Here is a 26671-nt window from a genome sequence, read left to right as displayed (position 1 = left end):
ACTACAAATAACTCAATTTCCTTTCTTTTTATGGCCATTGTATATATGTGCCACATCTTCTTTATCCATTCATCTGTCGATGGACACTTAGGTTGCTTCCAAGTCCTGGCTATTGTAAACAGAGCTGCAGTGAACATTGTGGTACATGACTCTTTTTGAATTATGGTTTTCTCAGGGTATATGCCCAGTAGTGGGATTTCTGAGTGGTATGATAGTTCTATTTTTAGTTTTTAAGGAACCTCCATACTGTTCTCCATAGTGGCTGTATCAACTTACATTCCCACCAATAGTGCAAGAGGGTTCCCTTTTCTCCACACCCTCTCCAGCATTTGTTGTTTGTAGAGTTTTTGATGATGGCCATTCTGACTGGCGTGAGATGATATCACATTGTAGTTTTGATTTGCATGTGACTTTATATAGCAAAAGAGACTTTGAAGATGCAGTTTAGAATCCTGAGATGGGGAAATGATGCTAAATTATCCAGTTTGGCTCAAGCTACTCACAAACATCTTTATAAGGGAAAAGGGGAGAATCAGAGTCAAAGAAAGAGAGATTTGAAGATGCTTTGCTGCTGGCTTTGAAGACAGAGGAAGGGACCAGGACCCAAGGAATGCAGGTGGCTTCTAGAAGTTGGAAAAGGCAAGGAAACTGATTCTCCTCTGAAGCTTCCAGAAGGAATGCAGCTCTACCAAGTCATTTTGGGTTTCTGATGTCCAGAGCTATAAAATAATAAATTATGTTGTTTTATGTCACTAAGTTTGTGATAATTTGTTATAGCATAATAGGAAACATACAGAAAAAGTAACTAAGACTTTGCCCAATAGGTATTTAGTAATTATGTGTTTAATTAATGAATAAATGAGGCTTAGAAAGGTACAATAGAGCCCCTAAAGTAACGAGGCTTATAAGTCCTCAAGCTCACACTTAAAGTTTGAAATGGTCCTTAGCTGATAAGGGTAGTATGAGATATGGGGACAGGAGAAGGGAGACTGATTTTCACTGTGTAACTCATTATACTGCCTGAGTTCACCATGAGCACATGCTAAACATGTATTTTTTAAAAGTTAATGACCCTTGTCTTCAAGTCCAGGGGATAAAACAGGTATAGAGATCAAAATGGAAGAAAAAGTGATCAGTAACCACAGCTCAATATCTGTTGGATGTGCTCCATTCACTAAATCTGAATTCTGGTTCCTACCTGCTCAGGCCACTCTCTGCCCACTCTCTTTCTCTTCCCCACCAAATGTTTCAACACTGACTAGTTTACACATGTACCACCCTCTCCCTTCTTCACCCCATAAAGTTTTCCTTATACTCTACCTCAGACCAAGTACTCAGCTGTTCATCCTCATAGGGATATGGCTTTACATCATGGACAGGACACGCCTTTTAGAGACATGAGCCCTCGGTTTGAACCCCACCCCCCACCCCCCAGCAGGATGACCAAGAAAAAATGTATTTAAACTCCCTGAACCTCAGTTTCCCCATCTGTGAAATGGGTGTCATGATATATTATGGGGATTTGTTTGTTTCTTTGTTTTGATAAAGAACTCAATCAAGCAATATATGTCAACCATTTGGCTCAGTATCCAATACTAAATAAATATTAGGTCAATTTCCTTCTGTGTCTTTAGGTTTCTTCCTCTTTCCACAGGAGTCCAAGCTCTCATCTGGGGCCTTATCCTCTTCAAACTTTCTTTGGTATATGACAACTTTGATTTCTCTTTCTTATCCTCTTGTTTTTTTTCTCTCTCATTTATTTTTATTTTCTAATTCCATAATTAGATATACATCCAGCAAGACACAACAACTGCTCTGGTTCTGTCCATGGCCTGAACCAGTTTGCTTCACAATCCCCCTCCCCAAGGGCTCAAAGCAGAGCACTTCACCCACTTCATCCCAGAAAAGACTTCCCTGATCACCTGAATTTGTATAGCCTTGTCCAACCCCCATGTCCTCCCTAGCCCATCCCCCATATTATTTCCAAGGACCTATCTAATTATTTGCCTTCTCTTCCCACTAGAATGCAAGGTTCATGTCCTTGTCTGTCTCCTTCCTACTCTTAACACAGAGTCTGGCATATAGTAGAAGCCTAATAAATACACTGGATTTATGGAATGAATGAATGAATATACACCTCACTGGGACATGCCAGATGCAGGGAAAGCCTACTGTGGAGTTCAAGGATCTCTGAGAATGGTCTTCCCAGAATGATGGTGGGAATCCTATAAAAGGGTGTGTCCAAATACACACACACATTGGATGGGATAGGAGAGAATGAAGATTGCTTAACCATCTGTGTTAGATTCCTGGCTCGACTGGTGAGTGATTGGTTTCCAAAGAAAAAGGCATTTCTTCACCTGGTGATGAACGAAGCCACAGGCAGCTTGCAGTCGTGGTGAGAGGTAATTTCCATATCACCCACTTGCAGAGGGCTCCTGACAGTGGCAGGGGGGAGGTCCCTGTGTGGGGTGGGCACCCAGCCAAGGCCACATGCGTTGTAACCTGTCAACACTATAAACAGGTTCAGGCAGCAGAAGGATCTGCCATGAACCTTCAGGCTCAGAGTTGGGTCAGGCTGCATCCACCATGCCGGGGGGAAGATGAGGTCCTGGAAGGCCATAGACTCAGATGCTTCATAGGTCTCTGCTCTGCATTTGGGATGGGGAAGATTTCTGTAAAATTGTGCAACTGGAGGTTATCTTAGGTATTTGAGATGCTTAGGGCTGGGCTCCTAGGACCACCCTTCCATTTTGAGTAGGTTGCTTAATATCACGAAGCCTGGATTTTAACATGGGAATCATAAAACCATCATCATTATGAGGATTAAATAGGATAACATATGTAAAATACCAATACGGTGTTTAGGACTGAGTAAGCCTTCAATAAATGTTAACTTCTGCTCTTCCCAGGGCTACTCTCTTTCCATACTTTTCCTTATATTTAAGAATTGTTCGTATACATCCTTATCTATCCCATATCCTTCTCTATTCATCCATCCATCCATCCATCCATCTATTCAGCCAGTCAGAAAAAATTTGGCCTAATTGTCAGGGCTGAGGTTGGATCTCTGGATTTCCATAACCATCCAGGTGAGCTAGTCTACTGACCAAGTTATTTTAAAAAAGCATACTTTCACATATTATATACTATTGTTCTTACTCAATAGATCTGTAAGAGCAATTATACTGGTTTCTGAGCCATATTAGAATTATCTGACAATCCATTCATTTAATAAATATTGCCTTTGTTCAACAACTGTGGGTCAGGTGCTCTGCCATGTCCTAAGGGATATAATACCCCCAGGAAGCCGGTAGTCGATGGAGAGACAGCCCAGGAAATAAATGATTATAGTACAGCATGAGGAAATGTTGTAAAGTGAATATATGCTAAGTATTTTATATAATTTGTGTCATCCTACTAAAGTTTATTTTTTGAACAATGAATCATTTGGGGTGCCTTTAAAAGGAAAAAGCTCAGGGCTTCCCTGGTGGTGCAGTGGTTGAGAGTCCGCCTGCCGATGCAGGGTACATGGGTTCGTGCCCCGGTCCGGGAAGATCTCACATGCTGCGGAGCGGCTGGGCCCGTGAGCCATGGCCGCTGAGCCTGCGCGTCCAGAGCCTGTGCTCCACAACGGGAGAGGCCACAACAGTGAGAGGCCCGCATACGGCCAAAAAAAAAATAGAAAAAGCTCAGGTTTTGCTGTATTATGATATTGACACATTTACTATTTAGCCGCTACTCTCACTCACTCCCCACCCCTCACCCTTCCACACACATCAGCTTTTCCTACATGTGAGTTCATCCTCTAGGCTTGTGGTCTTCAACCAGGGGCAGTTTTGCCCCCCACCCCACCCCAGGAGACATTTGGCAATATCTGGAGACATTTGGCAATATCTGGAGACATTTTTGGTTGTCACAACCTTGGGTAGGAGTGCTAATGCATCTAGCGTGTAGAGGCCAGAGATGCTGGTAAATAGCCTACAATGCACTCCACCCACCACCACCACCAACAAAGACTTCTCCAGCCCAAAATGTCAATAGTGTCAAGATTGGGAAACCCTGTCCTAAACCCAGAGACTTATATACAAGTACAAACATGTCCATGTCATGGCTGGACCCAAAGGTCATTCTGTTTAGCCGACTCTCTAAATTCTGCTCATGGATGTCCAGGTACCAGTCTGATTCTAGAAATCTCTTATCTTTCAACAGTTTTGACAGACATTTACTGGACAACCTCTTATGAAGTTAACACTTTCATATCCATTCTCCCACTTGCAGAGTATTGCAAAATTCCATTTTACTAATGAGGAAGCTGAAACTCAGAGAAGTTAAGTCATTTGCCAAAGTTACACAGCTAGAAATTGCTGAGTCAGAGTTCAAGCCTAAGTGTCACTAAATCATGCTCAGATGTCTTTCTTCTGGCCACTAACATTTCATCTTCTTTTGAATAGTTTTGTCTTAAATTAGTTTTCTCTGTTTGGAGGGCCCCAAGCTGACTTGCTGAATGACAGAGCTCAAAGGAGCACTCCTGTCTGCTCAGCTTCCCTCGACTGAGATACAGAGAGCACCATGCTAAAGGAGAGAAACGCTTGCTGCTGCCACGGCAGAAGCTTCTAGCTCAAAGTATGTCTTTATTCCATTTTTTTATTTTGTGTTTGCACAATTTTGAACAGTTTCAGATCTCTTCTCCCAGCCCTGATGTCTATTACTGTGGAAAGAGTCATCTCCAGGTCTTCTAGATTTAAGAGAAGAGACTTCCCTGGGAGGGTGGACCTTGGAGAACCTCTGAACCCAAGTCCCCATCACCCCAGCACCTTCTTTCCAGAGATGTTCCCTTGATCTTACAACAGGACAACACTGCTGTAGCTGCCACATCTGAAGTCTGCCTGCCTCGGGAGCCACCATTGCTCCCAGTACCACTGAGGAAAACCTTTAACTCTTTCCTGCCCACCAAGTGCAAGTAACACAGCTAAATACACAGGCACATAGTAAGTGCACAGTTAATCTTGAAGATAAGGAAACAAACAACAAATAAACATTCATACCTGAAAGCATTGCTGTTCTTAGTGGACTTACATTTTAAAGGCTTTCCTTTTGTTTAGTTCATCCAGTCATTCAATGAATAATTACTAGTCTGCTATGAACGTCTATCCCTGTGCTCAGTGCTAGAGAGAAAAGGATGAGTAAAAGCAAGTCAGGTCCTGCCCTCACAGAGCTTGCTGTCTGGCAGCACTGGATTTTGGTCAAGTCCTTTTAAATGCATAATTATGAAACATAATAAAGGATCTGAGAAAGCAAGCAGCATGGGGTCTCTGAGAGTGTTTATCAAGAGAACCTCATTCAGTCTAGCCAGGCTGGGCAGGGAAATGTTCCATAAGGAGGACTTGCAAACTGAAGCTTAAGGAAGATTCTCCAATGTGAGTGCACTCCAGAGCTGGAGCAGTTGACAAAGAATGGCATTCTGAGTGGGAGAGACCCCCTGGAGTGTCACTCATCCCACCTGTTAGTGACACCCTTTGCAAAGAGGTGGAGCTAGGCTGACTTTCCAGTTTTCCAGGAACATACCTTGGAGCACTGCTCTTCAGACTTTTTGCTTGTTTACTCTCCAAAACGACTCTGGAAACTTTGGTGCCTCCTGGCAAAGGATAGTATTTTGGGTATATTGGGAATGTGGACATTTTTAAGCAAAACTGTGAAACATTTTTTAAAATGTAGTCTGGGGTACTTAAAACTCATCGTAATTTCATAACCACATCATCCATGAAAAAAATGAATAAGCGCTCTTGTAACCATTAGATAGTTTACATTTTTCTTTTTCTCCATAAACTAATAGTTTCATTTCACTTCCCACACAGACGTTTAAGCTCATGTAATATATTTTGATGCTTAAAAACCTTTAATTGATCGTATTTATCTGGTGCAAAAATATGTATATAAATTTACTGTTAAGCTTTGTTTGTAATTCCTAGAGCTATATGGTGCTAAGTATTAAAAAGAATTTCTCCTCCATGTAGATATCATTTTTATAACTACTAAAGCATGGATTAAAATAACCCATGTAAAATACATTACAAATTTTGATAACTATTAATTAAGGAGAAATAACACAATTGTATTGGAAATGTATCTTTTAATGAGATGGATCCATGAGGCTGTTGATGTTTCTGAAGATGAGTATGACTAATTACATGAAAGATATATTTAGTATCATTCTATTCCCCTTTTTGTTTATTTGTTTTGTAGATGTTAAATGCTTAGAAAATGTGTTCACAAAAGAAAGTACATAGAAACGGAAGCTTCTTCTCCAACCATCGTTGCTCAAGTTATTATTACAAGTGAGTTAGGTAACAAAAATCACACAGTGATCTAGCATCACAAAATATTTTTAGGGCTTCCCTGGTGACGCAGTGGTTGAGAGTCCACTTGACGATGCAGGGGACATGGGTTCGTGCCCCGGTCCGGGAAGATCCCACATGCCGCAGAGCGGCTGGGCCCGTGAGCCATGGCCGCTGAGCCTGCGCGTCCGGAGCCTGTGCTCCGCAACGGGAGAAGCCACAACAGTGAGAGGCCCGCATATTTTTAATGTTTTGAATTATCCTTTTGTTTGGTTGCCTGTAGGTTTTTCTTGTTAGTATAATGCACCATAATAAGAATCTCAATAAGTAAAAGGTATGTTATTTTTTGTTTTTCATGGGAAATGGGAGATTGTGAAATAAAAAGGAGAAATTCAAGGACCAATTCAGTTGGACCAAATATTAGAAAAGGGTTCATATGGAAGTTGATGATCCAAAACCAAAATTCTTTATGTATCACTTGGAAAAAATGTCTATAAATCTTCAGAGGTATATATACTTCAGTTTAAAGACCATGGGCTTTGAGGATCAAATAACACTCCACTCAACTGATAATACCCTTGGTTTCATTCCAACATGCTGACCTCCCAATGTGTGGAGAGAGGCCACCTGGGTGGGTGTTACTCAAACCCCCCTGGCCTTCTTCAGGCTGAGGGCTCACTCCTGGGTTCTTCAGGATGTATGCCAGTGCAAGGTAAGGTCCATCCCTGGGAATTAAATGCCAGGAAGGGAACAGGTTGCGTGAAATGAAAATGGATAGCACAACTTGATCTTGGAGGTCGAGGAAAGCTTAACTGAAAAAGTGACATCCAATCTAAGATACAGCAGATGAATAGAAGTCTACAGGGCCATAGAGGGAAATAGAAGATGGTGAATACTTCAGGCAGACACAAGGATACATGAAAAAGAACTGAAAAAGGGAAGGGTATGAGGGGCCCTGTAAGTTGGGAGGAAGAGGTCCCACTGAAAATTTATTTTCAGTGCAACGGGAAGCCATCAAATGTTTTTAAAGATTTTCACTTCACTGAAGTCTCTCTGGGAACTAATCATGCCCAAGAAAGAAGCACAAATCCAGAAAGGGGGTGGACTGGCCAGCCAAGAGCAGGAAAGGACTGCCACCTCCTGCATTCTAGACAGTAGATCTTGCTTTATGCAACCTAAGGTAATTGCTTGACTCTTTGCAGCCCCTTCTCACTGAACTCCAGCCCCTGATGTCTCCCTCTATCTCGGTGCTCTTTAGTTACTTCTCCCTAATCCTGTCCGTGAACATTTTGGCTTTCTGGTTCCAGAACAGGACTTCACAGTTATCCTTGAGCCCCAAGGGAATTCCAAGTTTTGAGAAGACAAGTGAGCCTGGCTCTCCCTACTTTTCACTATGTCCACAAACTTGCAACCAGCTTCTGGGGCTTCTGTAGGTTGAGTGCCAAAGCCTATTGCCTCCTCTTCTACTGCTGGCCTATGCATGGGTATCAGAGCAGACCGCTTTTTACAAATTTTCTAAGATATGAAACATTTATAATTAAAAAATAAGATTTTCAAGGTGCTGTAAAGACCTCCATCTCCATATCTGTATCTCTATTCCTCTCTTTATCTCTCTCTATCCCTACCCATCATATATACTTACCAAATGTGGATTTACATTTTCCTCCTCCATAAGAGTTAGATAAAATCAGTCAAACCCCCATTGCACTTCCAGAGCTCTGTAAAAACCCCACAACTTCCCTAGAGAACCCTGGCCTCCCACTTCTACCAAACACTTCAGTTTGGAGCATCCTCAGCCCGTTAGTGTTTACCCCCATTCATTCTGCACCAACTCACGGAACTCTTTTAAATTCCCATCTAATTAAACATTAATTCAAAGTGTGAATGTATAAAAATCCTTGATAATAAATTTAGGAAGATGCAAGGATTCACATTATACAACACAAACAGCTGGAAGTTGAATCTGAATTGGTTAAAACCAATTTACTAAAAATTACTAAAACTCTAAAACTTGAGCACCAGGCTTCCACCTTATCACTTGGCATACTTCTTGTCTTGACATATTTCTTTCCTTGTTCTCTCTTCCCAAACCAAATTAGTGGTCACTTTCCTTCTTTGATGACCATGATGCCTGATTTGGGTTTCATCTTATCCCCAAAAGTCTTCTCTCGATCCCGTTCCTTTCCTAAGCAGAGTGCTGGTGCGAGCTCTTAACATAATAAGTATTTTCACCTGAGTACAGGTATGATCATGGGACTTGATATAATACATATGATATATTTTATAATGTAACATAACACATCTTTGAGTTAATCACAATATACCCACAATGAACACTTTATAGCCCCAAGTAAATATGTACATTAATAAAAATAATTGTGAGATATGTGTTTGACCCACTAAAAGCTCCTTTTGGACAGGATAGTGTTCCAGGCTGAACTGCTTCCATGTTTTATAAAATAGGATGAAAAAAATTCTAAATTCATGGAATGTAGATAAGTATTAAGTGACAAAATAATATGCTGTGGAATAAGTCTGGGATGGCCTGGGTTGGGGGGTGGGGGGCTGCTGGAAGCGGGGAACAGATTTTTTTCTTTCCTGTAAAATTTCCTAGAAGTCCTTATTATACCACGTGAGCGTTCTTATACATGTCCATGATATGTTTACAAAGTTTTCCAAATATATTTGACTGTAAAACACTATTACCTAGAGAATCTTGCTGGCTGGTGTTCTGTAGAATACGCTTCAGAAAACACAGTAGCTAGAGCATGACTCAAATTGTCTCCACTTCCTAGTGCCTTGGGATTCTCAGACCCCAACTAAACTTGTTAGCGAATCCCCTTTCTTGGCAAGAACACCCCTTATTCCATCTTCTACCTTCAGTCATCCTCTCTGGCCATCTCCAGTGCAAAAGTATTTGGTCCAAGTTCCAGTGATCTAGACTGATAACCTCTGTGTCTTAAAAGCCCATTGAAAACATGAAGTAGACTCAATGAATAACTCACTATAGCAAATTGAATTGAATTGGAGAATTTGAGGTCCTTACAATTGTAATAGGGAAAAATAAATCTGAGTCCATTTTGGATCTGTTTCTTTAACCTTTGTATTTTATTGCTTTTGCTACAAGTTATGAATGTTGCCTATAACCTGAAATACACAGGATAGCCCATTCTCAAGGTTCTGACCTTTAAAGGTATAACACTTTTCCATTCATATAGAGATAAAAAGTTGCAGAACAGAGAATAACATTTATATTGTTGGAGGTTTATAAGAACAGCTGGGCAGCTGCAAGAACAAAGGATTCCAGGACCAAGAAGTTTGCAACAACCAATCACACCTGCTCCTCTTTTAGTGTAAAAGAAGCCTGAATTCTAACTCGGGTAAGATGGGTCTTTGGGACACTCGGCCACCATCTTCTCAGTCTGCTGCTTTTCCAAATAAAGTCGCAATTCCTTTCCTCAACAACTCGTCTCTCGATTTATTAGCCTGGCATTTGGCAAGCAGTATGAGCTTGGACTCAGTAACCCAATCAGAAACCAAATCTCAATCAACTTTCTGGCTAGCTTATGGGAAGCACTTAATAAACAGTTGTTAAATGAATGAACAGCAACTAACATACAGTAGGTGCTCTAAACTGTGACTCCCTTCACCCTTTTCCTAAAACAGAAAATAAAGCATTGCTTGAGTTTGCAGAGTGTAGTTCAGGGACTGATCTTAAGGCATTTATTGCAAACAGTCGTTGGTGCTCACAGCCTCCACACACCATCAGACCTGTCTTTGTGCTTGTGAACCTGATAGCCATGGGGCAAAGCATTCTAATACTCCCACATCTTTCTGATTTCTTAGAGCTGCATTGGGCTTTGACCTGTTTACACCCAGTCCAAGTTCTAGGTAAATGACTCAGGATAATTCTTCTCCATTTTTTTTTCACAAGTTCTTGACCAGTGAAGATGAGGAGCTTCAGAGATGAACTGGGGAAGTAAAATATAACTTGAACATCTGAAGAAAACCACTCTAGTTTTTAAATGCATTGACTTTCCTTGAGTTACAGTAAAAAAAAAAAAAAAAAAAGAGAGAGAGAGAGAAAAAAGCACATCTTGGAAACTGCTGTGGGTGCACATTTGTACTTTGAAGCCCTCCACCCCAAGAAAGTCATGAAAAACATGTCCCAGAAAAGTGAATATAGGCAGCAGGATGAAAGGGGTCCTCCCAGACCACATCCATGTGTCCCCTCCTAGCTCTTTAGTTGGGCATTGAAGTTTCTTCCCCTCTGGTCTGCTTAAAAAGACATTTTGTTCTTGAACAGAAAATGTCTGGGCAGGAAACCTACACCATGACTGCTTGGTACCTGGTCCTGGGGCAGAAAAAGAGATCACAATCACTTCCTCACCTTGGTATCCAGAGAGGTTAGGATCCTTCCCGACTGGCTTTTATCATCTTCTCTGGAAAACTGAGCCATGACTTCTAATGACCCACACCCCATCTTTGGCCACCTTTGGCCAACTGTCTGTAGGCATGTCCATGGGAGGTTATAGGAGGCAGAAAATATAAATACTCCCCTGAGGATCTTAGACCTGTTTACCACAAAAAAGACTTGAGATTTGGATTTGCATTTCTGATCCATTGATCCTTTGGGTTCCTTCCCCTCTAGCTCTGTCTGAGGAGCAATATACAAGAACACAAACTTTGGTCAAACAGTCCTAGGATCCCGGGAGATCCTAAAATATTCTAGATACAGTAATCCGCAATAAATTTACAAAGCTGAATAAGACAAAGCTCTGCTCTTGAAATGCTTCCAGTCTACTGGGAGAGGAAGGGGGTCTAAGAAAATGTTTTACAACATACTATGAAAAGAACATTTTGGAGGGAGACATAAATCTGGATTAACCTCACCTGTGGTTCTCAGGAGAGCTAGACAGAGATGGGAATGTTTTAAGTGGATTTGGAGTATGAGTAGGTGTTTTAGTTAGAGTTGGCTATTTTATTTTACAGGAACAAAAATTCTCTAAGTGTAAACGGATAAACACAATAAAAGTTTACTCCCTGCTTGTGTAAAGTCTAATTCAGACGTTCCTAGTCAGGGAGCTCTCTTCTCTGCAGTGATCTAAGATCCTAGGCTACATCATTTAATCAGTTCTACTGTTCTTTAGGGCTTCAGAATTCTTCTTCTGGATTTTCACTGGATCCTCTTCGTCTTCACAATGAAGACACTGGATATAGACATCTCAAGAGATTTCAGAGGCCAGCCAAAAATTGCCTTACATCACTGCTATCCACATTATGCTAGCCAGAAATAGTCACATGGCTCCACCTAACTGCAAAGGAAGCTGGGAAATGTATTTTTCCTGTATGCCAAAGGGGGTAGAAAAATGGGTCTCGTTAATTCATAGTACTGATTGTGCTAGAGTAGGATTTACCAAGGAGAAAGGGAAAGGCACGTCATGGAAGCTTTAAAAAGCTTTAAAAATGTGTGGTTACCCAATGTGAGCACTAAGTAGAACAGTCTCTCAAGAAAAATATATTTGGAAACCAGCAAGGAAAACCAAAGATAAGCCTTGAGATTCTGTAAAAGACGGTTGCAAAGGGTAAAGTGGAAAGTTGGTCCAGGGGTCAGCTGAGATATAAGCTAAGCTATCCGACTGGGGCCAATTCTTTCCTGAGGAGCCCATGTGGCCTTCTTTCCTTGCACAAAGGGACAAGTCCCCAGAGAAGCTCCCACAAAAGATGGCTTGGTCTATTTGAAAACAGAAACGATTCTTTTCTTTTCACATGTCCAGATCCCAATGCCAGAGACTTAAAGGTCTCCAGGAGAGTCCAGGGCTTACCTCTCAGTGCAGGAGCTTTTACCACTGCCCTGAATCTCATGCAGCTACTCATCCTCGTGTGCGCCTAGAGGGCCTAAAGTCATGAGTACTTGTGTCCTTGAGTCATGGGTACCGATAGCTTCCAGTTGGATCCCAGACGTTGGGTTCAAAACAGGGAACTTTGAAGATCGCTGGAAGCGTGGTCTGAGATACAGTTCAGGGGCCTTTGCAGGAGAACTCTTCGGAAGAAGATGCAAACCATGGCAACCAGACCTGATGCCTACACTCTGTCTTCTCATCCATCTTTGGCAGACTTTGAGATCTGACATATTAACTAACTCTAATTCTCAAATGATCTGTCAAAGAGCATTTTTTAAGTTTAAATGATTATTGACTTTAATTTATTTTGATAATACATTATTAGATTATTACAAAATTTTTTCATGTAATACAGAAAAGTATTTTTTTAAGTTACCAAAAATCTCACCACTTAAAAAATGAGCATTGAAAAGTCATTTTCCTAGATCTTTATTTATATATAAAGGTAGATGGAAGGAAGAAAGAGAGGCATGGAAAGAAGGAGGGAAGAAGAAAGGAAAAGAATATGTTACAATGGACTGTACTTTTTCCTGGTGTGGTACTTTTATATTTAAAAAAAGCAATATTTATTGACTATTCAAAAAAATGCAAATTCAACCTCAAAGAAACTCTTCAACTCATCCTTCATGTTAATAAGAATTCCTAGACTTCCCTGGTGGCATATTTGTTGGGAATCTGCCTGCCAGTGGAGAAGACACGGGTTCAAGCCCTGGTCGGGGAAGATCCCACATGCCGCAGAGCAACTAAGCCCGTGCCTCACAACTACTGAGCCTGTGCTCTAGAGCCCACAAGCCACAACTACTGAAGCCCGCGTGCCTAGAGCCCCATGCACCTCAACAAAGAGTAGCTCCTGCTCACTGCAACTAGAGAAAGCCTGCGTGCAGCAACAAAGACCCAACACAACCAAAAATAATAAATAAATTTATTTTTTTAAAAAAGGAATTCCTTCACCTAAGAATTCTTCATACACTAGCCATAGGAACCACTATGCCACCCATCAATCTTCTGACTTTCTAAATTTCTTCGTTGACCAAATAGTTCTTGAGGGCCTACCATGAGCTAGGCACTAGGCTAGTGCAGGGCAAAAGCAGTAAGCAAGACCGACACTGTCCACATTCTCACAGAACTTAGGAGCAGAAGGGCGTTTCTTGGAGCAAACTTCAAGGTCTTAAGGCATCTGACTTCATGGTATAGCATGAGCTCCAGGAATCTGTATTTTCCAAGTTCTCCAGGTGATTTGGGTGCCTACTGGAGTTGAGAACCACTGTGCTTGTAGAGTTGTGTGCTAGTAGAAAGAACATTGCCCAGAAAAGACATGGCAGGAGTATAGGACTGGCCCAAGTCAGGAATCCAGGTCAAGAGTAGGCAAAGGTCAAGGCTGATGGAGCTAGACTGACTACTTTAGATAACCCCATGGTATAATTATGAGTCTAGTCTGATCCATGTGCAGATTACAGTTACCACTGAAATGGAGAGAAAGCACTTTTGCAGGTAATGGACTTTGGCAGATGTTCATGGCAGGTTTCATCCTTAGGGTAATCTGGTGGATACATTTTCAAGAATTCTGATGAAGGAATGTAACCCCAACTTTTATGACTACCTGCCAGCAGTGACTTCTTTGTGCCCTGGCAATTGTCCTGAGGACTTAGACTCTTTAGCACAAAGATTCTCAGAGGAAGAAACAGTGAACTGCTAAGGATTAGGGTCAACTTCCCACTAGAATCTGAGTGCTCTCCTTGAAATATGCAGCTAAAAAAAAAATTGTTTTTCCTTCTCTATTTGGTTGAAATGTTAATATCCAAACTAATGTGCAGGAGAGGTTAAGACCCAATGTTTATCCAGGGACCATCCAAAGAAAGGTTTAGGTGAGAGGGGAATTGTGCTTTCCACATTTAAACAACTCTGCTTAACATGGTAACATGAGACCAGACGGGGAATCCACCCACGGGATTCATGCAATTATGTAAATTGAATTAACACACTATTTGGAGAATATATTATATTCAGATGGCAACACTCAATTTTTAATCACCCTCTAGCCTTTTAAAGATACATGTTTCTAGAAACATAGATCAATGGAACAGGATAGAAAGCCCAGAGATAAACCCACACACATATGGTCACCTTACATTTGATAAAGGAGACAAGAGTATACAATGGAGAAAAGACAGCTGCTTCAATAAGTGGTGCTGGGAAAACTGGACATCTACATGTAAAAGAATGAAATTAGAACACTCCCTAACACCATACACAAAAATAAACTCAAAATATAAGACCAGACACTATGAAACTCTTAGAGGAAAACATAGGAAGAACACTCTTTGACATAAATCACAGCAAGATCTTTTTTGACCCACCTCCTAGAGAAATGGAAATAAAAACAAAAATAAACAAATGGGACCTAATGAAACTTAAAAGCTTTTGCACAGCAAAGAAAAACATAAACAACATGAAAAGACAACCCCCAGAATGGGAGAAAATATTTGCAAACAAAGCAACTGACAAAGGGTTAATCTCGAAAATTTACAAGCAGCTCATGCAGCTCAATATCAAAAGAACAAACAACCCAATGCAAAAATGGGCAGAAGAACTAAATAGACATTCCTCCAAAGAAGACATACAGATTGTCAACAAACACATGAAAGGATGCTCAACATCACTAATCATTAGAGAAATGCAAATCAAAACTACAATGAGGTATCTCCTCACACCAGTCAGAATGGCCATCATCAAAAAATCTACAAACAACAAATGCTGGAGCGGGTGTGGAGAAAAGGGAAGCCTCTTTCACTGTTGGTGGGAATGTAAGTTGATACAACCACTATGGAGAACAGTATGGAGGTTCCTTAAAAACTAAAAATAGAACTACCATATGACCCAGCAATCCCACTACTGGGCATATACCCTGAGAAAACCATAATTCAAAAAGAGTCATGTACCAAAATGTTCACTGCAGCTCTATTTACAATAGCCGGGATATGGAAGCAACCTAAGTGTCCATCGACAGATGAGTGGATAAAGAAGATGTGGCACATATATACAATGGAATATTGCTCAGCCATAAAAAGAAATTAAATTGAGTTATATGTAGTGAGGTGGATGGACCTAGAGACTGTCATACAGAGTGAAGTAAGTCAGAAAGAGAAAAACAAATACCATATGCTAACACATATATATGGAATCTAAAAAAAAAGAGTGGTCCTGAAGAACCTAGGGGCAGGACAGGAATAAAGATGCAGACGTAGAAAATGGACTTGAGGACACAGGGTGGGGGAAGGGTAAGCTGGGACAAAGTGAGAGAGTGGCATGGACATATATACACTACCAAATGTAAAATAGATAGCTAGTGGGAAGCAACCACATAGCACAGGGAGATCAGCTTGGTGCTTTGTGACCACCTGGAGGGGTGGGATAGGGAGGGTGGGAGGGAGACACAAGAGGGTGGAGATACGGGGACATATGTATATGTTTAGCTGATTCACTTTGTTATAAAGCAGAAACTAACACACCATTGTAAAGCAATTATATGCCAATAAAGATGTAAAAAAAAAGATACATGTTTCTAAAGATTAATTATAAATATTATGTCTTAAATGCTAAAGCTGTAGAGGTCTGTATAAACCTCTATTCGATAATAATATTTATTATTGTAATGAGTGAGTGAATGAATGCTTGAGAAAAGTAAAATTAAAATATCGGAAATTCGGGCTTCCCTGGTGGCGCAGTGGTGGAGAGTTCGCCTGCCGATGCAGGGGACACGGGTTCGTGTCCCGGTCTGGGAAGATTCCACGTGCCGCAGAGCGGCTGGGCCCGTGAGCCATGGCCACTGAGCCTGTGCATCCGGAGCCTGTGCTCCTCAACGGGGGAGGCCACAACAGTGAGAGGCCCGCGTACCGCAAAAAACAAAATATATATATATGTATATATATATATACATATATATATATATATCGGAAATTCCTTTTTAAAAAACTCTCTGAAATGTTAAATAATTATCGCGAGCTCAATAGCTTTTTCATACTAGACTATAATTTTTGTTTATACATACTTCTAGCAAGAATTAGTATCTCGGGGGTGGCGGGTAGCGGTGGGATGAATTGGGAGATTGGGATTGACATGTATACACGAATATGTATAAAATAGATAACTCATAAGAACCTGCTGTATAGCTCAGGGAATTCTACTTCACTTTGCTGTACAGTAGAAATGAATACAACGTTGTAAAGCAACAATATTCCAATTAAAAAATTTTTAAAAAGAATTAGTATCTCATTTTTTACTGACATCAGGCTAGGCAAAAGAAAAGTTTAGTGTTTCTAGACTCTAAGAAAATAAATATTGATGTCCACAGCGGGTTTAATTGATAACTGATAATGAGGGGAAAAAGGAAAAAGTGATAAAAACCAGATTTAAAATTCTGAAGTCACCGATGTCTGGTGGCATTTGGTATAGAGACAAGCAGCCTGAATATCCTCTAGTACAGGGGTCCCCAACCCCAATATCCTCTAGTACAGGGGTGCCTCTAGTACACAGTACCGGTCCATGGCCTGTTAGGAACCAGGCCACACAGCAGGGGGTGAGCGGTGCGCAAGTGAGTGAAGCTTCATCTGTATGAAGCTTCCAGCTCCCCGTCGCTCACATTCCCATCTAAGATCTGCCTCTTGTCACAGCAGTGGCGGCATTAGCTTCTCATAGGAGCGCGAGCCCTACTGTGAACTGTGCATGTGAGGGATCTAGGGTGCACACTCCTTATGAGAATCTAATGCCTGATGATCTGAGGTGCAGCTGAGGCGATGATGCTAGCACTGGGGAGCAGCTGCAAATACAGATTATCATTAGCAGAGAGGTTTGACTGCACAGAGACCATAACAAATAAATTGCCTGGACTCATATCAAAATCCTACCAGTAAGTGACAAGTGAAAACAAGCTCAGGGCTCCCACTGACTCTGCATTATGGTGAGGTATATAATTATTTAGTTATATCTTATAATGTAATAATAATAGAAATAAAGTGCACAATAAACGTAATGCACTTGAATCATCCTGACACCATCCTACCCCACCCCACCCCCAGTCCGTGGAAAAACTGTCTTCCACGAAACTGGTCCCTGGTGCCAGAAAGGTTGGGAACCACTGCTCTAGTAGATTTGACTACATCACACACTGTAATAATTAATATTCAGGTTATCAAGAAAGTTTTGTGATGTAGCCATATATTCTAATTCAAAAGACAGGGAGATGTATATACAATTAATATACCCTTCATGGTTATTTTTGAAAGTTTTGGTATTTTATGGGTTTGGCTTCCTTCATGGGTAAAATGCACTTGGCCAGAAAAGCTCTTTCTCCAATGACTAAGGTTGCCAGGTTTAGCAAAGAAAAGTTCGGGACGTGCAGTTAAATTTGAATTTCAACAAAACAACTAATCACTTTTGGTATAAATAAATCACATGCAATATTTGGGGTTTACTTACGTCCTATGCGATATTTGGTACACACTTATACTAAAAAACATTGCTGTTTATTTGAAATTTAATGTAATTGGGTATCCTGTGTTTTATCTGGCAACCCTACCAGTGACTCAGAAGGAACCCAGTGTTACATCTCAGAGTTAGTACATTCTGGAATTGTTGCATTTGAGAAAGCCTGGCTGATTCTATGAGTCAGCTCTACAGAGCTTTTCAAAAGAAATCTGTAAACTTTAGGATAAAATAACCTCCTAAAACACTAGCCTACCTCTGAAAGTCTCAAGTCAAGCTAGATTAAAGCTTGAAATAGACCTGCAGGTATGCAAATAGAGATAAGCTCTAGGACAATAGGTTATAAGGAGTAAATTAACTCATTATGGTCCCTTGCAAAATCACCTCCTTTGAACTGAATTCTATTGTGAAAACTTTGGCTCTTACTAATGGAAGCCCCAGGAAAGAGTATCGTGACAGTCGTTACTGCAACTGCCACAGAATGTTGTTGAGGACACTGTGCTCTGCTGTCCCTCTTCAGGCCTGACCTGCCCGCAAGTCTTGTCCAACTCCCCTGGGTTGCTCCCTTTTCTAGAAACCTCCCTTTTAGCCCGAATTCTGTTTCTATAATTGTCTGTGTTGTCCTCTCGCTAGATTCTTTAAAGGACTGGGAATGTATCTTTTGACTTTGTATTCCTAGTGGTAGAACATTGCCTGGCCTGCAGTAAGTACACAATATGTGTTTGAAAGGATGGCAGAGAGGATAGCTGGATGGATGGATGAATGATTGATGGTTAGATGGACGGATTATACAGTTGAAAATATTACATTGTGTTTACAGAAAGGAAAAAATTAACTCTTATACTTGTACAAAAATATTTATATTCACTTTATTCATATTAGGTAAAAACTGAACAATTCAATGTGTCCAAATAGGAGAATGGATAAACAAACTGTGGTATATTTACTCAATGGAATTCTACTTAGCAATAAAAAGGAATGAACTACTAATACACAACAGGGATAAACTTCAAAAATATTAATATTATGCTACGTAATAGAAGACACACAAAAGAATACATACTATATGATTCCATTTATGTGAAGATCTCAACAGGCAAAACTGATTTAGGGTGGAAAAACATATGAAAAATTTGTCTGGGAGGCGGAAGTGGGTAGGGATTGACTGGGAAGGGACATGAGAAAACTTTCTGGATAATGATATTGTTAAATATTTTGATAGTTATTTGGGTTGCCTACGTGCATTTATTTGTCAAAATACAAAAAATGTACACTTGATATTAATGTGTTTCACTGTAATAAATTTTACCTCATAAGAAGAAAAGTCTGTAGACAAATATTGAACTCTGTTTACATTCAGAAGTATTTAGGAGAAGTAGAGTAATATTTGCAATTTGCTTTGAAATGCACCAAAAAATAGAATGGATTGATGGCTAGAAAGAAGAATACATCAATATAAGACAAAGCAGGTACAATAAAACGTTAATGGTAGAATGTAGTAGTGAGTATACAGGTGTCCAGTGTAAAATGCTTTCAGTTTTGCTATGTTTGAAATTTCTCATAATAAAATGTTGGGATAAAAAGAAACTTCTGGTTCACCTGTCAGCAGGCTTCACTTAGAAAGAACTCTGATGTTCTCTAAAGATGTTTGAGAACTTTTCTCAGGGTGAGCAAATTACATCTGAGGCTTTTGGGGGTATTGGTCCCTCTCTCATTAGAACCCCACATACCATTTGGCCAAATTGAGTACACCTGGTGAAAATTCTACTTAGTTTATTTTCTATCAACTCCAATGATTCCAGCACTTTCTCCTCTGAAAACATAGTATGTTTACTTAGAAGTAGGAAGAACTCCATCCCCAGGGCTCCCGTCCCTTCTCCTGCATCCATTGGTTTCGATCCTTTACTGTCAGACTGAGGGAGGTGTCAGCATTGATAAAAAGTCGATTAGAGATGACTGACCCCTGAAGTTTGTGCCAGGTGGAGCTGCTCCCTCCTGCAGAAGTAGTGTGTCTAAAGATCACTCTCCCTGACACGTTCCTGTAGCTGCTGAAGGAGAGGATTTACTTGGGGGAAATTTAGGCCTCAGGGGGACTTGAACATCATGCTCACAATTAGAAGTGACATGTGACCCAGGATTAAAAGCTGGCTGCCAGAGAAAGCAGTAAGCTGATTCTTTTGGTCAGATTCAGGAAAACTGCCTTTGTAATTCCATCAGTGAAAGGTCCAGAAAGTTTTCAGGGTGATCAGTTAAAAAAAAAAAGAGGTGAAGATAAGGAATCCCTTCTAAAAACAAACAAAAAAATGTCACAGGCTCCCTATAAAGAGAAGACAGAAGGGTAAAGAGAGAGCTCAACCACATGGAAATTATCTGTGACTCTGTGTCTCGCTGTGGCTGTAGCATGTGGAAGGTAAGTCACAGTTGGAAACTTCGCTCTCCGACTGCAGAGGCTGCCTCCATCAAGGGAGTTGCACAATCAAGATGCTGAATATTCCAGCACTCTGCTCAGGAAGTCTGGATCCTGTGACCTATTTGGGGACAGATTTAAGCTCTATCCATTAATGAACTCGGGTAGTGCATCCCATACACCCGGAGGTATTCAAACTGACCCTGGACAGTATATGAGGGATCACTAAAGACAATTAAAGGGCAGAGTGGTATTATGGGTGGAAATGCGTCCCCCCAGAATTCACATGTTGAAGTCCCAAACCCCAGTATCTCAAAATGTAACCATATTTGGAGACAAAGTCTTTAAAGACGTGATTAAGTTAAAATGATGTCATTGAGGTGAGACTCTAGTCCAATATGACTGTTGTCCTTACAAGAAGAGGGAGAGACAGCAGGGGCACATGCACAGAGCGACAAACAGTGTGAAGAGCTGGCAAGAGGGCCACCATCTACAAGCCAAGGAGAGAAGTCTCAGAGAAAAACAACGCTCCCGGCACCTTGATCTTGGACTTCCAGCCTCCAGAACTGTGATAAAGTAAATATTTTGTTATGACAGCCCTAGCAAAATAATCGAGGTGGGGCTTGGAGTAAAAGGTTTTCCAAGTTCCATCTTTGAATGTAAGCTGCATAGAGGCAAAATCTGTGGCTTGTTTACTACAGTATTCCAAACACCTACGATACTCATTGACCAATAGGCATTAAATAAATAACGAATAAATAAATTATATTAGATTTTCCAGGGAGCTCTGTTATTGGAAGTTCACTACCAAGCACAGAGCCATTTAAATTTACAGGTTGGCCCTTGATATACTTCTATGGCATTGATTACAGTGTGCAACTTACTTTGATTTCAGAAAATGTGAAAATACAGGCATTAATAGAGAAAATAGAAGTCTTCTGAAATCCCAGTCCTAAGATTTAACTATTATGAGCATTTTTGGTTCACTTTCTTAATTCATAAAAATATGTACATAGGTAAGTTTCAGACAAATTGTAAATGCAGGATATTTTCTTCTTTTTTACAGACGATTACATTTTCTTATTTTATTATATATTTTCTCAAATGAGATCTTTAACATATGCATATTATTCCATCATAAGGAGGAAACGTTCAATCGTCTAAAAACTGACTGAAACATAACAGAAAGAACGAAGTGACTCTATGTCCAAAAAAATCAATTTTTGAAATTATTTTTAAGGATGCTAAATATTTTCCTGTGTTTTAATTGGATATTTGAATATTTCTTTTTTATGTTATGATTTCTTATTGTTTTATGTTTAGAAAAAATTTCCCCATACCCAATTTTCTCCATAACAGTTAATTAATCACTTCTATTTTCTTTGGGGTATTTCCTTTATCAAAACAATATATGTTCATGATACAAATTTTGAAAATATTTGAAAGCTGAAAGAATAAAAAAAGTCATCTATAATATTCTGATCTTTTATTGTTTTCTTTCCCATCAATTAGTAGTGTATATTTTTACATATTTGCTATCATATAGTATCTATAAAATGTATATATTAATTTTAAACTTATCTAGATTATAAATGAACATCTGATCACTGTATAAAATCTGGAGACTGAACAGTGCTACTCGGAGAAAATAAAAACAACTAAATCCCAATCCCCCAGGCAGAGCCACTGCTAACATTTAGTATACAATATTTCCTTCCAGGTCTTTGTTGTATGTATTTTTACATAATTACAGATGTATAATATGCACAAAATTATACTGATTTTAATCATTTTTTCATCTAATATTAATACATATTCATGGTAGAAAATTGTGTATCTAAATGCATAAAATAGAAAATTAAAATCACTAATAAGAGTACGATTTCAAAGAAAATCACTATTAATAACTTGGCATATTACCTTATAGAGTAATAGTCACATGTCTTATTTGAAATGTAACAGAAGATATACATATAAATCATACATATAATATATGAAGCAATATTCATAGGTTTCCTATATAAGGAAATATAAATAGAAGCTTAATGATTAGTATAAACTAATTAAGTCATTTAATGTTTGTTCTTTTCCTCTGTATTTGAGTTTCTCAACTTTGCCCTCCAAATTAGTGACTTCATTTTCTACGGAGCAATTCTACTCTCTACTCTCCCCAATAATGATTTTAATTATCTTTTTGTAAATTAACTTCCTAGGTCAACAGCTCTTTGCAATGTTTTTCTCCATTTATTTTTGTCTTATTATTTTATGCTCACCATTCAGGGCTCATACTGGGTTTTTTGTTTTCTTTTAATTTTTCTGTGGTTTATTTGTTGAAGTTTATTAATTAAACCTTTCATTTTTGATAATTGTGGTTCACATGCAGTTTTAAGAAATAATACAGAGAGATACCATGTACTATGACCAGTTCCCCCCAGCATTAACATATTGCAAAACCATATATAATATAATATCCCAATTCTGTATCTTTCTTGTTGTTCTTTTTATACCCACACCAACCTCTGTTTTCCTCTCTCTGTCTCCCTTTACACCTGACCCCTGGCCACCATTAATCTGTTCTTCATTTCTATAATTCTGTCATTATAAGAATATTTTATAAATGGAATCATATATCATGCAACCTTTGGAGGTTGGCTTTTTTCACTCAGTATAATTTCCTGGAGATTCAAGCAGGTTTCTGTCTGTGTGTTTGTGTTTTGAAACATTTACATAAATGATACAAAATTGTGGGGAACAAAGTTTAAGGTGGTTCCCATAATCACCACTTCCTGGTATTCATACATTTGTACAATCCCCTCCCGTTGAGTATGAGCAGGACTTGCAACTTCCTTCTAACCCATGGAATGAGGCAAAGGTGATGTGATGTATGTGATTCTGTTTATATGATTATATAGAGGGTAACACCATCTTGCTAGAGTCTCTTTATCCCTTGCTGGCTTTGAAGAAGCATCTGCCATGAGGAAGAGGCTGTGTTCAGGAAGCACACATGACAAAGAATCATGCGTGGCCTCTAGGAGGTGAAGGTGACCTGCTGTAAAAAAAAACCAAACCCTCAGTCTTGTAGCTATAAGGAAATGAATTCTTCCAATAGTCTGAAAGAGCTTGGAAGTGAATCCCTCCCCAGTAGAGCCTCTGATGGAACTGCAGCCCTTGCTGATACTTGGGATACAGCTTGGTGAGATACTGAAACAGAGAACCCAGTTAAGCCATGATCACAATTCTGACCTACAGAAACTGTGAAATAATGACTATGTGTTATTTTAAGCCACTAAGTTTGTGGTAAAACCAATACAATAATCTATTGCAACTCCCTTTCCCACTCAATGTTGTTTTTGAGATTTGATATATTAACAGCTTTACAGAATTTCAATACTTATACAAACCACAACTTCTCCATTCCACCCTTCAAAAAGGATGTATTTCCACTTCTTAGACATTAAAAAGCAAATGCTGTAGAGACTACCCTTATACTTCCTCAGTACATATATAACAGCTTCTCTAGAAAATGTATCTTGAAGTAACATAGCTGGGTCCAAGTATATGTGCATCTTCGACATTACTACATATTGCCAATTTGCTCTCAGAAGTGGTTTGGTTGCATACATGTTTTGTAGAGGAGAGCTCCTGATTCCCTACATCTTCACACAGTATAATCACACTAAGTAATTTTTACTGATGTAATCCTTATGAAATGACAGTGCTTTGTTCCATATCTTTGAGTACGATGAGGTTGAGCTTTTCATATGTTAATTGTTTGGGGGGTTTCCTCTTATAAATAGCTAAATTAACTATTCATGTCCTTTTCCCTTCTTTCTACTGACCAGCTTTCATTTTTCTTGTTGATTTGTAGGAAGCTCGGTTGTATTCTGGATTTTTAGCCTTTGTTGATTTTGAGTTGATAGTTTGTGAATGATCTTTTAAGTTGGTTTATGATAGTATGTCTATATATTTTTTTTAATTTTGAAGTCAAATATATCAAAATTTTTCTTTATACTCTGTACATTTTGAGTCCTGTTAAGAAATTTTCCCTTCAAAATCATAAAGATATTCTAAACATTTTCAAGTTTGCTTTTATTATGAACTTAGAATTTATAGTTTCATAGTGAAGTAAGAATTTACTTTTATCTTTCCTCATGGTTAGCCAATTGTTCAAGCTCCATACATTGAGTAGCTCATTCTTTCTCAGTGACATAAATGCTATCTCTGTCAAAGTCCAATTTGATTTTTATATATGTGAATCTATTTTGATATTCTCTATTTGTTACATCTATCTAATATGTCTACCTGTGAGACAATACCACACTATTTTAATTACTAATATCTTAATAAGTCTTGAAGCCTGGTAAGCTTGGTTCCAAACATTGTATGTCTTAAATTTTTACTATATTGTTTTTGATTCTGTTTATATGATTATATAGAGGGTAACACCATCTTGCTAGCGTCTCTTTATCCCCTGCTGGCTTTGAAGAAGCATCTGCCATGAGGAAGAGGCTGTGTTCAGGAAGCACACATGACAAAGAATCATGTGTGGCCTTTATTCACCCATATAAACATTAGGATCAATTTATCAAGTCGAATAACAAATAAACAAACAAAAAAAAAATCCTGTTGGGATTGTCACTGAAATTACATTTAACCCAAAATTAATTTGTGGAGAATTGCCAGCATAATGATATTGAGTTTCCTCTCATTTATACATGGGGGCAGTAGTAGGTAGAATAGTGGTCCTCCAAAGATGTCAGCTTCCTCTGAATATGTTAGGTTGCAAGGCAAAAGGGAATTAAGTTTACAGTGAAATTAAGGTTGCTAATCAGCTGGCTTAGAGATGGGGAGATAATTCTGTATTACCTGGGTGGGTCCAGAGCAAACACAAGGTTCTTAAATATGGAGGAAAGAAGTAGAAGAGTCAATGTAAGAGTGATGCAAAGTGAGAAAGACTTAATCAGCTATTGCTGGCTTTGGAGATGTAAGAGGCCATGAGCCAAGAAATACAGGAAACCTCTAGAAGCTGGAAAATGCAAGAAAATAGATTCTAAGAGCATCCAGAAAGGAAGGCTCTGACACCTTGATTTTAGCTCAGTGAGACTCATTTTGGCCTTCTGACCTGAAGAAGATAAATGATCAATTGTTGTTATTTCAAACCCCTATATTTATGGAAATTTGTTACAGCAGCAATAGAAAATCAATACAGGGAGATATTAGGTAGGTAGGTCAGTAGGTAAGTAGGGAGGTAGATGGATTACAGATCAGCAATAGGAAACTAGCATGTATATGTTTATATTTACGGTAATAGTTGACTATCTATTTGCATTTTGATTAGAGACTATTCTCTTTGTGATATGACTTAAATTTATTCAATACTAGTCTTGAGGATAAGTATGTGGTCATGATTTTCATCACAGTAATCTCTCATCTGAGTTTAGGGAGGGTCTACCACTATGTGAGATGATGGATGCGTAAATTAGCTTGATTGTAGTAATCATTTCAAAATATATACGTATATGAAATCATCATATTGTACACCTTAAATATAAACAATTTTTTTTGTCACTTTTACATCCATAAAGCTGGAAAATAATGCCATTTATACCAGACACATTCCTTTGATATCTGGCATAAGGTATGTTGTGTGTGCGTAAGAACATAAGATTTACTAAAAATATGTTGACAAATCTGGAGAATCCAGTGGAGTATTATACTCAGTGAATTGTTTTACATAGCATATCATTGACTACTCAACTTATTCTGAAGAAGGGAATCCAAAGTTTTGTCACCACTTTATAGATGGTAAAATAAACAAGGCATGGCTAGGTAAGTGAAAGACATTTCAAAGGCCATTTCCTTTACTCCTTGACCATATTGGTTCATTTCTGCTTTATTTTTTCAGAAGTCTATTTTCCCCCTGACCATGCTGAATTCTCTGATGACTGGTTAATGATGCCAAGTTGGCAAGTTGAAACAAAGTAATTTTAAAACCTGCATTCTAATAATGGGAGCCACTCGCTTTTGAACCTATAACTAATTCAAAAGCAATTGAAATCTCCCAAAGAGAGCACATTGTAGTGGGAAGCAATCCCCCAGCCCCCCAGAGGGAGGCAGTGAGTCAGGCCAAGTCCATCAGCTGGGCATGCAGGCAGAAAGACTCCTAAAAGAGAGGGAGAGAGACCAAAATAGAATGGGGATAGAGTTGATCATCCCATAGTCAGGCTACTTGATTGATCCCCTTAAAAGTCCATGTTTCCACAAAACATGTTTTGCATTGCATGTTGCATTGTTGCATTGCACTACGTGCAAGTGGGGCTCATACATTGCTGCACACTTCTATCAATCAACAAATATTGTTTAAGTGCAGGGCATCCTATGTACTGGAGAACAATAGAGACTATATATATAACTGCTCTATATAGTTTTGAGCAGCCCACCATGGTTTCTTTAAAGATTTACTGAGTGACTTCAGTGTGTTTGATACAGTGCTATGTAGGCTTCTCCTACCAATATTGAGATTTCATGAAGATGTACACATG

Source organism: Monodon monoceros, unplaced genomic scaffold (genome assembly GCF_005190385.1).
Source record: "Monodon monoceros isolate NGI ecotype Baffin Bay Population unplaced genomic scaffold, NGI_Narwhal_1 Super_Scaffold_13, whole genome shotgun sequence".
NCBI classification, from domain to species: Eukaryota; Metazoa; Chordata; class Mammalia; order Artiodactyla; family Monodontidae; genus Monodon; species Monodon monoceros.
Note: the sequence above shows the minus strand (reverse complement) of the source record.